The sequence below is a fragment of the Pieris napi genome, chromosome 12 (assembly GCF_905475465.1).
Source record: "Pieris napi chromosome 12, ilPieNapi1.2, whole genome shotgun sequence".
In the NCBI taxonomy this organism is placed as follows: domain Eukaryota; kingdom Metazoa; phylum Arthropoda; class Insecta; order Lepidoptera; family Pieridae; genus Pieris; species Pieris napi.
In genome coordinates this window covers 7,425,427-7,441,771 of record NC_062245.1, presented here as the reverse complement: position 1 = coordinate 7,441,771, position 16,345 = coordinate 7,425,427, and the positions used below count along the sequence as shown (strand labels likewise).

The 16,345-nt window shown below is 30.7% G+C and overlaps 1 long non-coding RNA gene across 1 annotated transcript; it reads left to right on the top strand.

Annotated features, from left to right (window-relative positions):
- The first annotated feature begins 5,509 nt into the window (after positions 1 to 5,509).
- Positions 5,510 to 6,273, top strand: LOC125054481. Its single transcript, XR_007117713.1, has 2 exons — positions 5,510 to 5,711; positions 5,999 to 6,273. It is a non-coding gene; the product is annotated as an uncharacterized LOC125054481 (long non-coding RNA).
- The last annotated feature ends 10,072 nt before the right edge of the window (positions 6,274 to 16,345 follow it).

The following is a 16,345-nucleotide window of genomic DNA, read 5'->3' as shown; positions in this document are numbered from 1 at the left end:
ATGAATAGTACTAATATAATTCCCGTATTTATTCATTTTAATTACCTATAGTAGTATAAATTGTTCCAGCGTAGAACATAGAGTTCCAAAATGTCCAGGCCTTGTTGTTACCGTTTACATGCTTGAGGTACTCTTTAAAGTTTTCTTCATAAACCGCTAAGTTCTCTTCAACAATCGATAGTAGGTCATTGCTGTCCTGAAATACGATAAACATTTTAAAATTAGATAAAATAAAAACAATTAGAAACATTGGATTATTTCATCATAATTATACACGGAAGATAAAATAAAATATATTCTTAATTTACAGATAATATTAAATATATAAAAAACACCACGAACGCTGAGGAAAATTATTAGTAAGTAACTTTTTACACAACATTTTTTTTTTTCAATTTTCCTAGTTTTTATTGTACTTGACATTTTTACCATATGTACCTCTGATGGTTGTGTCTTTAAGTGTGTCGAGGAGATAAGATGAAAAATGTGACTTTTCTTCCTGGACCATTTGAACGTCTTAGCATTATACTATATGTTTTGACAAATTTTGACATAAGAATGAAGAGACGGTGTGATTAATCAAGCCGTTAGTCGATTAAAAATAATGATTACGACTGGGCATTTTTTTTGTGTTGATACATGAAGGCCCGTAAAAGGAGCTTGACACACATTCACGACACTCCGTTTACCTCACCATGTCTTTTTTATCAATTGGTGTATAGCCGTAACCAAGCTATACATCACAGCCTGCCACCGGTCGAGTGTCGTAGGCATTTTAAAAATACTGAACGGCGTTCAAAAAATCTTAACTAAAATACCTGTAATAATGTTTGATTTTCCACTATTGTTTTCTGTATACTGACGGCCAAATCCTTTCTTACTAATGTTATATTTTTATTATACTTTTCCTCTGACGGACCTGCAAACAAAAATTACGTTATAGATTAAGAAATCAATAATAATAATAATTACACCTTAATTATGAAACTATTATAGTCTCAATTACATTTTAGGTAAAACGGTTAACGCTTTGTGGTTAAGTGTGACAGTCTCTTTCTTAAAATCAAACCTTAAAGGGGTATTCAAACCCCAATTTTGTATCATTGGAGTCTTTCTTGCAAAGTTAGTTTCTCTAATATACAAAAGGAAATGAGTATGACTTGGAGCCAAACATCGACTTCATCATTCGCAAACGGCTAGTAATCTACTAGCGTGCAAATAATAATGGTGAATGAATCCAGCGCAGAAATGTCAAACCAAGATCCAAAAATGGTGTTAAACTAACTAAATATTAATTTAGTTAGTTTAACATGATGAATTAAAATTAAAGATGAATTATATAAGTTGTGTGGTCATAATACTTGTATTATCTAAATCTACAATATTACAGATGTCGTTTAGACAAACTGCTGCCTGTCCTTAAAGCAATACAGCTGAAGAGACGGTGTTACATGTCCTGACCGACTGACTGGATACGACAGATATAATAACACTGAACAAGCTATGGGAATAAACGTAACAGAGACGAACTAAAAAGAAATAATGTTCAACAACAGGTAAAGAGGCATATTTCTGGAATTTGCTGTAAATGTGTAAAACGTTGTTAAAAGATGTAGGTAGAATAGGTAAAAGTGCTTAAGGTTTGGTCAAACAGCGGACGAGGCGGGACGGCGACGCGACGTCAGAAGTTGTAATGTACTAATTAATATAGCACACAGAGCTTTCGCGCTCGGCGCGACGCCAACGGTGAAATCCCGTAAAATCAGCGATTTGGGATTTTATCGGACCATCCGGGTACCAATACCATTTAATCAACTTATTTAATACCTCCGACGGCAACATAGTCAGGGAATTAGCTAGAAAATATTCAATAAAGATGACGATTTCGCATAGAGTTTCACTTTCAGTTGAACCAAGTAAAATTTAAAGTTTCTATGTCTAAAGCATCGTGTGTGAACGTGAAAATATCTCATTATAAATAGGTCGCATGTTAAAAGATCCAATCTTCACACACATGTTTGATCCATTAATAACGCGTAAAAAGTGAGCTAAAAGCTTCGAGAATGATTTAGATAACTCTAAGCGAGATTGAACGAACATGACTTCTCCATTTACGATATCTGCGCTACGCATTTAAAATCTATATTTTATAATACATAACTTGAATAAAAAATCATTGAAGTGTAATTTTCTTAATCGTTCAAGTTTATTTGCAGATAGATTATGGCGTAACTAGGTTAACCAATACGTACTATAAAATAACGATCAAATGGTAATAAAGGTAAAAATCCTAGACAAAACGCAAACACCATGTGATGAGCATATTTAAGATTTAACTATAATTATTGAGTAATCTTTTGTGAAATAAATATTTTTATCATTACTTTCAGCTTTATTTTTAAATGTTATAATAGTTTCATTTTAAGCAAATAGAACTTAAAAATAATCCAAGCAATAATAGTCACCCACGACATATTCGACGCTAGGCTAAGTGTATACAAACTATTCTTAAATAAATAAACGTTTCCACGTTTATTAGCGTCCGTAAATAACTATTTATAGATGTATACTGGATGAAACTAATCTAAAATATATCCCATAATTTCAATAAATGCTGTAATGGGGCCTGCTCTTGTACCACGTACACTAATTGTGAATCTGATTGTAACAAATTGATAATAAAATATTTTCCCTTACTAAACAAATTTGTTAATAGTTCTAAAACTCGACGCAAATTAAAAGTTATCAACTCAGAATCCTTTCGTAGCAGAAGCTACGTCGTAGCAAGTTGTGTTGTAGCCTGCTTAAAAGCTTTTTCTAAATATAGCAAAAATGGTCTGATGAAGTAAAAGTTATTTAGCTATATTCCTGGATTTAAGTCATAATCTTGGTATATTAAGTGTAACCAATAACCATCTGGTAGGGAATTCGATTCCTTGTAAAACAATAATAGTCTTGAGTTGTTACACGAGAACAAATTAATCAGACACAGAATTGCCCTGGCTTACAAAACTTTACATAAATAATTATATAACATTGATATCTTCGCAAGAAAATAAATACATATTGTATTCCTTAAATCTAAATTAATATATAATAATCCTGGTGAAGTTCCTAGATAGTGCTTGTTTATTAAAAAATAAAATGAAATGATGTAATTTATATAACTTTGATGTCTTCGACAGACAATAAATACATATTGTATTCCTTAAATCTAAATTAATGTATAATAATCCTGGTGAAGTTCATAGATCGTGCTTGTTTATTAAAAATAAAAAAATAAAATGAAATGATGTTAAGTTAATAAAAATCATATTTTGCAATTATGTTGAACGTCTCTAATTCTGATGTTAAATTTACAAGAAGCACAATATTTACATAATTATTTTAATCCTCCCAGCCCTAACAATTTTGTCATATAGTAAACTGGAAATAATATTCTAAAAGGAAAAGAATTTAAACCGATCTTGCAAATATTCCCAGCAAAGCATGTCTGAATGATGAATTACTTTAAAGGCTGTAACTTTTCACTATGTCAGCTTTACACGGTTCGCATTTTGCCCATATTTTATCCCTTAAAAGCCTTCCAAAGCTGAGTATGCTATCAATTCCATATACGCTCGTGTTAACAGACGCATAAATAAATTATAATTAATTTATTGAGAGTAAAATTGGAGTGAAAAATACGATAATTTTTCTTAGAACACGTCATTTCGTGATTATATTTAGGTTACCCGAATTATGAACGGCTCGTTATTCTATTTAATTAAGTATTTTATCTAATAAATAAACACATTTTTTTTGTTTTTTATATAAAATTAAGTTAGAAGTACATCGCTTTACTTTCAGATCTAATAAAAGGTACGTTCGCTACCCTATGCACTATTATGAAAGTATTTGGTAATAGCAACTATTTTCCTTTTGTGCTTTTTGAGTTTATTATACTGTACAGTGTTAACCAAATAAATGTATATTGTTAAATGTAATATGTTAAAATAATATCTATGATTAATATAACGCCTCCGTCTCTTAACAGTTAATGGATAAGACAGACAACCTTGTTTCCCGATGAAACAATAATTGTTTTGTTTGAAAACCAAGCTATATAATTAATATTATTAGTGTCACTCAATTACCTGCATGGAATTTATATTAAATCTGTTTGCGTCTGACAAGCTCAAAATAAAATATAGCAGTGATTAATTTTCGCAACGATAAAACAGAGCATTCATTAAATTAACGGCAAAGGGTAAGTTTGAATTATATTTTCAATTATGAGTCCCGTAAACAATTTTACAACAAATTTATGTAATTGTAAGTGCAAAACAACGGAGAAAAAGTATAAATCTAAATGTAAGCAATGGTGGTGGTATATTAAAAAGTAACATTTGCATTATTGGTGCAAATTTTTATGATTTAGACTAAACTACGGCCCTGGGAGCCGATCATGGACTTAGTCAATGACACCTGCCAAGTTGAGTTTGAAGACTAGTAACTAGGGAAAATGTAACATGACAGGAAGACTTAAAATAAAAAAGTCTTATTGTATCATTTGAATTAGTACTCACCCGTCTCTTTCATACACAACAAACTCCCAAGCAAAATAAACGAAAATTAATCAATAAAGCTTTGTATAAATGTGAGGAATACTTAAATGATCCTAATGATTGTATGATATATCGCTTGTATCATATAATTGTAGATTGTATCGCTCAATACTTGGCGATTAAAAAGAGTGGCGGAAAGATTCTTGCCAGTTCTTCTTACCCGCACGCCCTTGACTTGCGAACTGGTAGTAAATGTAATTTACAATTAATTTAACTTCTTTCTGACGATTCATAAGTACTTGTTTACCTATATGAATAAAGATATTTTGAGTTTGAGTTTGAGCGTAAACATTACTTAACAATGAGATACAAAAGAGTATTTTAGTTGAAAGATTGCAATAAGACTGATATATGAATAAGGAGTTTAATCTTCAAACCAAACAGTACAAGTTTTGTTTATGTTGTACTTAGTTATGTAAATCTGTTTAAGTGAATTTCTAGACATAAATTTGTTATTCTGTAAAAATTGTTGTTCTGTTAAATATTTCCATAAAAAAGGTAAAATTCTCAATATGAATCTGTTTTGAAGTCGTTTTTATTTAATGTATATTATTGCAACATGCTGTTGACAATATGATGTTTAATTTTGACCTCACCGACATCGAGTGTTTTACTACATATTTTTATATACATGACATCAGAAAAAAACTACAATTATGGGCCAACTAAAGCGGGCCATACACGGACCGCATGTTGCAGTCGGTCTTGACTGCAATATGCGGTCGCCGCACGGCGATCTGCAGTTTCCATACTAAATTCATATTCGCAATACACGGACCGCTGAGGAAACCGCATATTACAGTCGGTCTTGACTGCAACATGCGGTCCGTCTATGGCCCGCTTTAATCGGTCTGTATCTTTTTAATATTGATAAGTATCAACCTCATTTCTGTTTCAAATGCTACTGGTTGTTTGTGTTATCATGTTTTACTTTCATTCTTTATGATTCCATCTGTCAGACCTTCAAAAACACAAACATGACAAAATAAATATAAAATTATATTTTTTTTATTTAAACAAACGATAACTAGACTGTGGAACATGAAGTTCACCCAGATTTCTTAATCCAGTTTTAAGATTATAACAATTTCACCAAAATGCCAAGTAAGTGAAATTATTTGACACTTTTACACCATCATACAACACAACCAAATTAGGTACCACTTAGATAAACGTATTGAATAGTTTTTATTTGTTTGTTTCCTTTTATAAATTCTTGAACCATTTTGTAGTAAATATATTATTATGTAATCCATATTTGGCTATATTTATAATGTAACTGTTTGCTATTGTATATAATTTATGTTAGCTGTAGGTTTAAAAAATAAATAAACAAATAAGTACCCCATGTAATAATTGATTGATTGATTTTGTTAAATGACTTGTTTCAGCTTATAAAGAATATGACATTTGTTCTGGACGTAGAGCCCAAAAAAGCTACTCCATCAAAGAAATACTTGGCGTCATCTTTACGTACATTATATTCATAGTGGTTAGAACAATACCATTGCTCTGTTATCTATGCCTGGGCGTCTCATATATCATTTGCCAGAGTCTCTGTTGTTTCGTGTTTTGCTCCTGACTAATTTTCCAACTTTAAGCTGCGTTCTACTGAAAATTGTTAAATAGTTATGTTTAAGTCGGAACAATATAATTTTAATACAGATGGCTTTTTATTTGAGACAGTAAAAATATAATATGTATGTAAAAAATAATAATGCACCATGCGGCCCTATCAGGCAATCTCATTTCACACTTTCGTAGGCAAATCACGACATCTAATATATAAAATTGTCGTGTCGCGGTGTTTGTAGTTAAACTCCTCCGAAACGGCTTGACCGATTCTCATGAAATTTTTTGTGTGTATTGGGTATGTCTGAGAATCGGACAACATCTATTTTTCATCCTCCTAAATGTTAAGGGTAGTCCACCCCTAAATTATTATTTTTTTATTTTTAGATAATTTTTTAATTTTTATTTTTTTATGATACAACATTAAAAAATACATACAACCCCTAATTTTCACCCCTCTACGATCAACCCCTACTTTTTACTATAAATGATATACATGGCAAAACGACGTTTGCCGGATCAGCTAGTAAATATCTATTTTTTCAAATATCTATAATACATCTTAAAAGATGTCATCTTCAAGATTGGACCGGTACTGTGATTTTATAGAATCAAATAGTAAACACAGAACGGGTGTTAACCTAAAAATGCGACGCATTACCCAAGTCAATGTAACATGGTTTATTTTATTTAACAGAAATATCGTGTTTATTTAGAAAATATTTATTCAGACGGCATATTTGTTTTCGAATTAATTCATATGAAAGGCTGAATATTTTTTTATTATTAGCTAGATGGGACGAAAAATGTGTGTCGAAAAATTTTAAATATTGTTGGCGAAGGTGATGTATAAAGACAACAACATATTGCCCGATGTTTACTCCGAAACCATCATCAAATACATACATTTGTATTCCATCTTATAAGTTCCCGACGCAAGGATATTCAATACAATTTTCTTTAGACAGCACATTTCCCAGGTTCTGTTCCGCTGTTTTGTTTTCATCGCAACAATCATTTTTATTTTTCTCTTCACAGTATACACATAATACATTACCAATTACCTACATATAACGAAACACGATAAACTTATTGATAATAATAGAATTCAGCCCCTTTTGGTTTCTCCGTTGCCGTTTTTATGTTTTCGAACGTTAATTATATACCGTAAAATTATCTATAAAGCTGAAGAGTGGTTTTTTATGGAACATGGGGTAAACTGGTAGACGGCCACCGCCGCCTATGGACACTCTCAACGCGAGTGAGTTGCGAATTGTTGTCGTTTAATTAAATGCGCGTTATTCTCAGGAAATACTGTTTAGAATTATTGGAATTCTTTTTGTGGTGCAATCCGTTCATTGTGGAAAGGTGTAGGTTATATGACATCACTCTACGAAAGAACGCAGGCAGGGATAATCGCAGGGCACAGTTAGTTAGTAATATAGCTGTTTTGTCCTGGAAGTATGATACATTTTATAATTCTTTTTTGCAATTTCGAGGTGTTTAAAACGCGCTTTGTTAAGCAGAAAGTTTTAATAACTAGTTGAATTTCGAGTCACAGTACTGAAGCTAAGAGGACGCAACGTGGAAATAGCAATTTCAACTTTACTGAAATATTTTTTAAATGGATTAAGGAGGTTTTGCTTTTTTGATTTATTTTAATAAGACTATATTATTGCAAATATATTTTACCATAAGATTAATAGTAGGAAAATGGCTGCATACTCCTGAAGCCGCCTCTATGTACATCACATTTAAATTTTAGACTTGATGAAATCCATATAACGTAAAATGTATGAAGTAACTTTTTTTTTTATTTGTGAATTAAAGTTTTATATTTGTTCGCGTGGTATGGGGAACGCTGTCTTCCTATTTGATAAAAGTTTTGCCATAACATTTTTTTAAAAAATGTGTTTGTACAGAATAAACAATGCATTATAATGTGTAAGATTTGAAAACTCTTTTAAGTAAAAAACCTATGTCAGGGTTGCCAGCTCTTCCATAACAAATTCAATATTAAATTCCCTAACATTTTATTTTTAAATTAATTTTTTTTTCGTTCAACAGTTTACAACACGAGTTTTCAATATTATTTTTATGTTTTAGTGTGCATAATATGCTTTAATCATATTCTACTGCTGGTTTGTGTTATTGTAGGTTTTTAGATTAAATACTAGTTTTTCTAATAATGTAATAAAAGATTTGATTCATTTTTGTTATTTGCGTTAGTAGGTAGGGGTCTATATTATAATTCATACCTGGGTCACTGAAACCCTTCGGATCCTTAAATTAGATGGTCTCTGTGTATAATGATTTGTGTTGGAATAATAACGCAAGTTGTATTTACAGCGAAAGGGACTAAACCATAGAAATAGAAACAATGTCATTGTCATTACGTATAGTTTCGATTATTTAACAATACATTAGGTGTTGAGTTTTATATTATTATCAAAACTAATACTATTAAACTTTTTTTTATCGTGGGGAAATGCGTTTCACATCCCGCGGCGCGACCGCTTTGTGACGGAGGGTTATGTACTGTGCATTTTTTTAAACATATCACCTGATGTTAAGTGATACGACCGCCCATAGACACTTACGCTGCCAGAAGGCTCGAAACCGAGCTGCCGGTCTTTTAAGAATTGGTACGCTCTTTTCTTGCAGTCAAATTGGTTCGGAAATACTTCAGTGGGCAGCTGCCCACTTGCAAAAATTGCCTTATGAAACGCTTAGTTGTGGAACGGTGGACGTCGAGGTGATACGGATGGTATTTTGTATTCTGCCTTGACGTTCGATGATGAAACTCAGCCGCAGGTATTAGTCCGAACAACTCCTCTGAACACTCTCCATGGTAAATGCGTTAGAAGAGGCAGAGAGATCCCACATCTCTACGCACCGCTAAGGGAGCAAGCCGGAAAGTGACAGGTCGTCAACGATTCGAATCGGTCTTCGTTGCATACCCACTAAAACCCTACGGCACTACCAGCAATCGCCCGTGGTCGATCACAGTAACAGCAAAGCCTTGTACGCATCCCGCCACATGATCATTCGATCAAGCCACGCCTTTCAGCGAATTCTATGTCTCAACGGATCAATCAGTTGCCGAATTGTTTTTCCATGGTACGTCCATTTTTCCATAGATTAGACATTAAATATTATTTCATTACTCATGATTCGAAGATTGTTGCACATAAAAATTAATATACATAATTTTTATGTATAATTTCCGTCGTAGTCTAATCAATATATTTTACGTTTACAAGATATTTGAGCCTTAATGATGGCTACATAATGCGTTATTAACTGCTGTTTTATGGGCCGCTTGTCACTTTATAGCTCATTACGTGAGCCAATAGTAAGCCCCGTTTGTCTTGCAAACAGGGTTTTATTAAAATATATAGCAAGTCGTAATTAATCAAAAATATATAAAGCAATATGTATTTGACCAAGGAATAAGATACTTATTTAGTACTCACAAATAAACTATTTATTTTTCCATATATTATCAGTTATTTAGTATATATTTATATGGCAATATGACAAAAAGTCATAAGCAACATGAAACACAAATAACAGCAATGAGCAAACTGACAAGAATATGGCAAAATTCTATCTTGCCATGCCATGTTATGTGTCGAATACTATCAATAACAGGATCGTCAAAACTTTAGTATTTCCCATATTTTTGTCCAGATCGTACCGAAAAATCGTACCGGGTGTTGGAGGAGAATGTTGCAGATACCATGGACTGCAAAAAGAACAAAACTGACAACTGTCATTCACATACAAGTGCTTGACTACTTTGACCATGTTGCAAGGAGAGAACCGGATAGTCGCCTAACTATTAATGGTAGGGACAAGTGATGGTAGGAGTAGCCGGGGTCGGGGAGATAAGCTTGAGTATAGAACAGCGTGGAGGCATCTATTAAGGCTTTTCAAGACAAGCACACCCTTCAGTGATGTCAAGACTAAATGAAATGTGTGCAGAAACTCTAATGTGTTAAATTACATTAAAGTAAAAATTTCCTTATTTAAATATTTTATAGACAAAACTATTTACACTATAGCTGACTTATATTTATATACGGCAAATTTTTCATTCCAGTGTCGCGACAAAGTTTTAAAACAATGTTTCAGACACTGACGAAAATAGCTGAGATACGTAAACAGTTAGTCAAAGGATTATTTTAATTTATTACTTCATAACATTACTAAAATAACGCAATCTAATGTTTTTTCTATATAGCTTAGGATTTTGAATATGCTATGTTGTACAATACAATAAAAAACACTTAAAACATAATTATATAATGTCTAGGCCACAGATTCTGCTCACAGAACAGACCTTCACAACACTGCTCGGACAGTACTTTAATTTTAAAGTATTTTATCCGTTAACTGGAAAAAATGTAAAGCCGCACTTTTATGGTATTAATCAGTCTAGTGGTCGGACTACGGATGCCCTGAAACACTAGACATCGTTTTATATATTATAATATTACACTCATTTCGCTTAAATAGAGAATGTTATTTTAATACACTACCGTAACCTTCCAATGGGTAGTGTAACAGAGATATTTTTAAGCATTATATAGAGTCATTTGTTTAAATTTTGATATTATATCTATATAATTAATGACATCAACTGACTAAGTCACTCGTTAGTTCTCGGATCTAAAATTTATTCATCCTTTTTTCCTCGCCATGTTATTTAGCGTACGAGCTACTTGCTCGTATTGCGGGTATAGAAAGAAAAACTGCAATAATACCATGATTCGACTACAACGTTATGAACCTACGATTAACCAATCAGCTGATACGCAATTCATTTTTAAAGTTATACTTCTTTTGGCGCGTTAGGGAAAAATGATGAGAGTAAATTTTTACGATGCGCGCGTCACAAAAAACTGACACCCGCACAACGTCACAAAAAACCGACACCTTGAATCTGTTCAAACATCGGTAAAACAGTCTAGGCCGCTGTTTGCTTGCTCTGTTTTATCGAAAAGTTGCATTGTCTGTCATGGCGTAGTGTTTTTCAGTGTCGTGTTTATTTAAACCAAAATAATGATATCTATACGAGAAAACCCGTTCCAATGTGATAAAAAACATAGTGTTTATTGTTAAATATCATGATTAGTACATATTATATCTTTTCGATTGGAATTGACCATTAAAATGGACAAAAAAAATGCAATACGAAGAGGGAAACGTCCCTCTAAAGTGCTCGAAGAAAATTATTACGCCAAAGAAGTATAACTTCTGACGCGTGTACATAAGTACACACACGTTTTATTTTTCAAATATTAATACAATGGTATTCTTTCTAACGTCAATAAGAATTTTCAATTAATCTAATTATAGATTTAATTCAATACCGATTCTCAATAGATCTAATAAGACTAAGACGAGAACACTTAGCTGCATACGTCTGAGCCATTGTCTGTCTTAATTAATTTCTATTGATTTATCTCTTGAACTCACTTGGATTTTATTTTTATACTTGAAATTTATAGCAGTATAAAATTTTATATGAATCTACAATCTGTTACGTTTAAATTTTATACGTGAAAATATTATCGTCAAAAATCAAGTTTAAATTGTTATGAAAAAGCCAAACATCTATTTGTATTTATTTTGTAATAATAATTGAAAATAGAGAGCCAAACCGAGAACTGTAATTAATATTTTTAACGTTTTATAACGTAACATAACAAGGTATACTTTCCTAAGTTGGACTTCATATATGGTTTCAGTACCTTCAAAGTAATTGCGTACGAACGAACGAGGCGTAGTTATTCCTATAAGAAATATTAATAAATAATTCCAGTTTTTTTTAAGTTAACAAATGTTGTAGTTGCAATTACATATATACGGTATTATTACGGTATACCCTTATTTATATATATACGGTAGTATTACTTATTTTAGGTTTTACAAATAATACGTCTGAATCGAAATCATAAACAAAAACAAATCTATGTGTAGGTACTAAATTCTTGTTGATAAGAATTAATTTATATTTCAATAAAAATATATAATTAAATGTTTACGTAGAACTATGAAAATGTATTTTTTATTAACCCATAAGAATGCAATTCATCTTCGGGTTTTCATTATGACACACTTTTACACATCGCTTAATTTTGTAATCTTAGAACCTCAAAGAGTTAATTTCTTTTATAAATAGTATTAACATTTCTCTCTCGTAGCATGACTTACAAGCACCTAAAGCGACCCTTTAAAAATAATCTTTTTTTTTACTAAATTTTTTAGGAATTAGTAGTTTTAATATTAACGTTTCACAAAATCACGGATGTAGGTAAAATGTGTAATATTCAGTTCATCTAAAAATAAGGACAGACAGATGTGACATGTTTATAAATAAGTTTGTCGTACACGTTTCTTGTCATATTTCATGAAATAGAAGAATGTTTTATTTAGTTTATATATATTTCATATATTTAATAACAAGCAAGACTTGAGGCCTTTTTAGACCTTTATTTTTTAAAAACCAAAGGATATGAAACAAATATTTCAAAGACCATGTCAATCGTTTACAAGATGTTTTTAAAGAAAATTATATTATTACATTTAGGTAGGCAATTTTGCAATTACATAATTCAGGAAGACAATTCAGATGAATTTAAAAAAAAATTAAGATGTTGAATTATTTTTACGGTACACTGAGTACAATTATATTTAAGTTATCAAGTTTCAACTTTAAATGGCCGTTTAAATAACAGGTGTAATAACGTAATTATTTAACATTAAATGCCTAGTTCTAAAATTATATTGCAATTCTTTATAAAAATAGTATAGTTAAAGATACCATATTTTATAGACACAATATAGGCTTTCGATAAAATCTTTAAAGAATGTGACTGCTCAGGTATGCGACATGTGATTTACGCGTCCAGCAATTTCTCTCACAGAAATAAACTAAATTTAGGCGCCTGTTTAAATTTAGAACTTGACCAAATGCCGCAGATAAAGGTTAGGTAAGTATATTGTTCTGATGTTAATCGAGTAACAATTAACCTGGCGAAACAATATTTAAATCGAAACCGTTATTAGGAATGTAATTTATTTTTATAACGTTATAATTCTAGATCCCAATTTCTCACGTTATTTAAACCTGATCAAGTAGTATGATTGTCTAATATAATTTCAGAATAACTTTCCGGCATTAGACTTAAATTTAGTATGTATACTTTCTTCAAGGTGAATATTTAACTATTCGCATCTGAGGACATTTTTCAAAACCGAGTACAAATCTATTAATAAAGTCAGGGACATGTGACTCAAAGCTCATAAACATTTCAATGCCATGACTCACTATTAAAATATTATAAACTATTGGGCTTTTAGCTGAATTATATATTTTTTAGCTTATATTTTGAAGAATGGTCGGTGTTATTCAAACGTGAACTAATATTTTCGAAATACAACCTTTGTCGGAACTAAAAAGGTAATTATGTTAACATGAACGTTATCTTTAGACCACAATTTAAACCTATGACGTTTTAAATCAAGAAATAATTAGTTATAGTAGAAATAGTTTTAGGCTTTTTGAATACCCTAAAAAGAATTGCTCAATGTCTTGGATCACTCAACGATTACTTAGTTTCCTTCGATCATCACTTTATTGAAAAAGTGTTGGCGACATTTATTTTAATTTCATTGCTTGTAAGAATATCTTCACATATTTAAGAAAGGTTCTTTAAATAATGCTATGATATTAAATTTTAGTTTTAATTATTACATTACATTATTATTAATCACACAATTGTATCCGACTGGGTTAAATTATATAAATCATATCGAGTCGTTTCGTTGTTTTCAAGATCAGAAAATATTAGAGGCATGAAATTGATCCAACTTATTATGTTTGTACAATGGAATATAAAAAAATATTTACACATTTTCCGAGTATCATGAGGCGTTGGATGTTTTCAAGGAAATGTATTTGTAGAAGATAAGGTCAACGTCACGACATTATTACGTTATATTTATTATCGAGTGTTGCTGTTTTATTTTATTACCATTACTTTTATACTTTACCCTTCTAAAGTGAATTAAAAATATGTTCAATTACGATACAAAATTTAGCTGTAATTAGCTTTGATCCTTGTATTTCTTGTATCGTTTAACAAAAAATAAAATTACAAATTACTATTTATTTTTTATTTATTACATAATTAAATAAATCCTTTATTTGCCTTAAAAGTGATACATATGATGGATGAGTTAAAAAACCGCACAAATAGCCATATCGAACTAGCATGCAAATATGTACGACCATAAACCACAGAACATAAAAACTAGAAATGTTGACATCTGATATGAAGAATTGAAAATGACACCCACATTAACGTATGTTTAAAAAGTTGTAGCTATCTCAAATTTTTATGAAGAAATTTTCATAAGATCCCTTCATGGGTCATAAGAAATTAAATTTTCATAATAGAGGGAAAGTAGAATTTGCTCAACTATAATTGGCCAGACATCTTATATAATTAGTGGAGGTGAAACTAAATGCCACAACTCTCATTGTCACTTGACTTTGATGTTAAAATATGAAGGACAAGGGCTTTCTTGTAGTTTAAATTTACGAAGTTATGCTTTACTATCAATGCTAATGATATTGGAATGTAAAATATATATTCGTTTAAGTCATTTGTACTTTTTCATAGAAAATTTAAAGGATACACTTTTGTCCACTTTGAGAACTATGGCATATATTCAATTTTATAAATCAAGAAGGTGGAGGTTAGTTTGAATTCAGTAACTAATGTCTTAGGAAGCAGAAAGCTTCGATCACCTGCTTGTGTGTTCATTATTTAATTGTTTTCTTTTTTATAGTAAAACAGATGAAAATAAGTATTTCCATAATGTAAAAAATTTGCTTAACTTTAGCTTAATTAAGCCTTGAGCGTTATCAAAATTATACAAGTGGCGCAATAATCCTTTATTATTTTAATCATCGTAATAGGCAACAAAGTTTTGTGTACACGATTATAACTCCAAGATATTATGCCTGTTTCCTGACTTCTTCATTTACTGTACAACTAAGTGTTGTCTACGCGCATAAATCCAAATAATTTTCTATCAATTAAACAAATAAAAAAAAAGACAGTGACAGTTATATACTTATTTATATTATCACTTTACTTTATGACTTTAGCAATGAGAATCAAATTTGAATATCACATTTTATCGTGACCGCAACCGTAATAAAGTGTTTTATTATTTTCTGAAGAATCAGTCTATTGAATGTCTATACAGATGTTAGTCTCCTATGTCCGTTTATTTTTAAATATTATATGGCAACATTTAAATAGCCTCTACTGATATCTGTTATCTGTAAATTTTAGCAGACTCTGACCACGATTTCCTAAAAGCACGTAATGTCAAATATGTGAATAAATTTGCATACATATCCGTTGATGAACCTTTACATGTGACAATCATTCTTACTCCTTAACACATATATTGGATTATAAGATAAAATTTTAAAAAATATAAATTGTGCGAAACATAGACTCCTGAACAATTTTCACTCTATCTGACTTACATCAACTATACGTACATACATAAATTTAAAAATAAATTATATTTTGATGAATTAAAGGCACATCAATACTTAAAGAAACAGCTCAACATTTCACCCTTGTGCAAAGCCCGGGTCCCTTATTTCTATTCAAATAAAAATTCAATAAACGCGACCATTTTAGGCAGTGGATGTTTTGAATTACATTTCGGTTTTCTTCCCACAAAATTAACTTTTACTCACAAATGACCGTAGTAAAATATTGATTGTTTTGAATATATTTTGTTTCTACCTATACAAAATTAAATAATGGAAAATTAGAGTAGGAAATGATGTTAAGTTAGCGGCATATACATACAATAATTTTTAGTTATCATGTGAAATGCTGACTAGAAACGCTCTTTTGTTCTCTTTTAAAAGATATTATAAAGTATTGTTTATATACAAACATATTTTAAAATATGTAAAATATGTTTATAAATATAGAAATTACTTGCAGTACATTATCTGATGTATATTTAAATTGTTTTTTTTATTATAACTATCTATACTTAACATAAGGCATAGTTTAACGACTTAATTTCATTGTATAATATACATATATATTTTACAT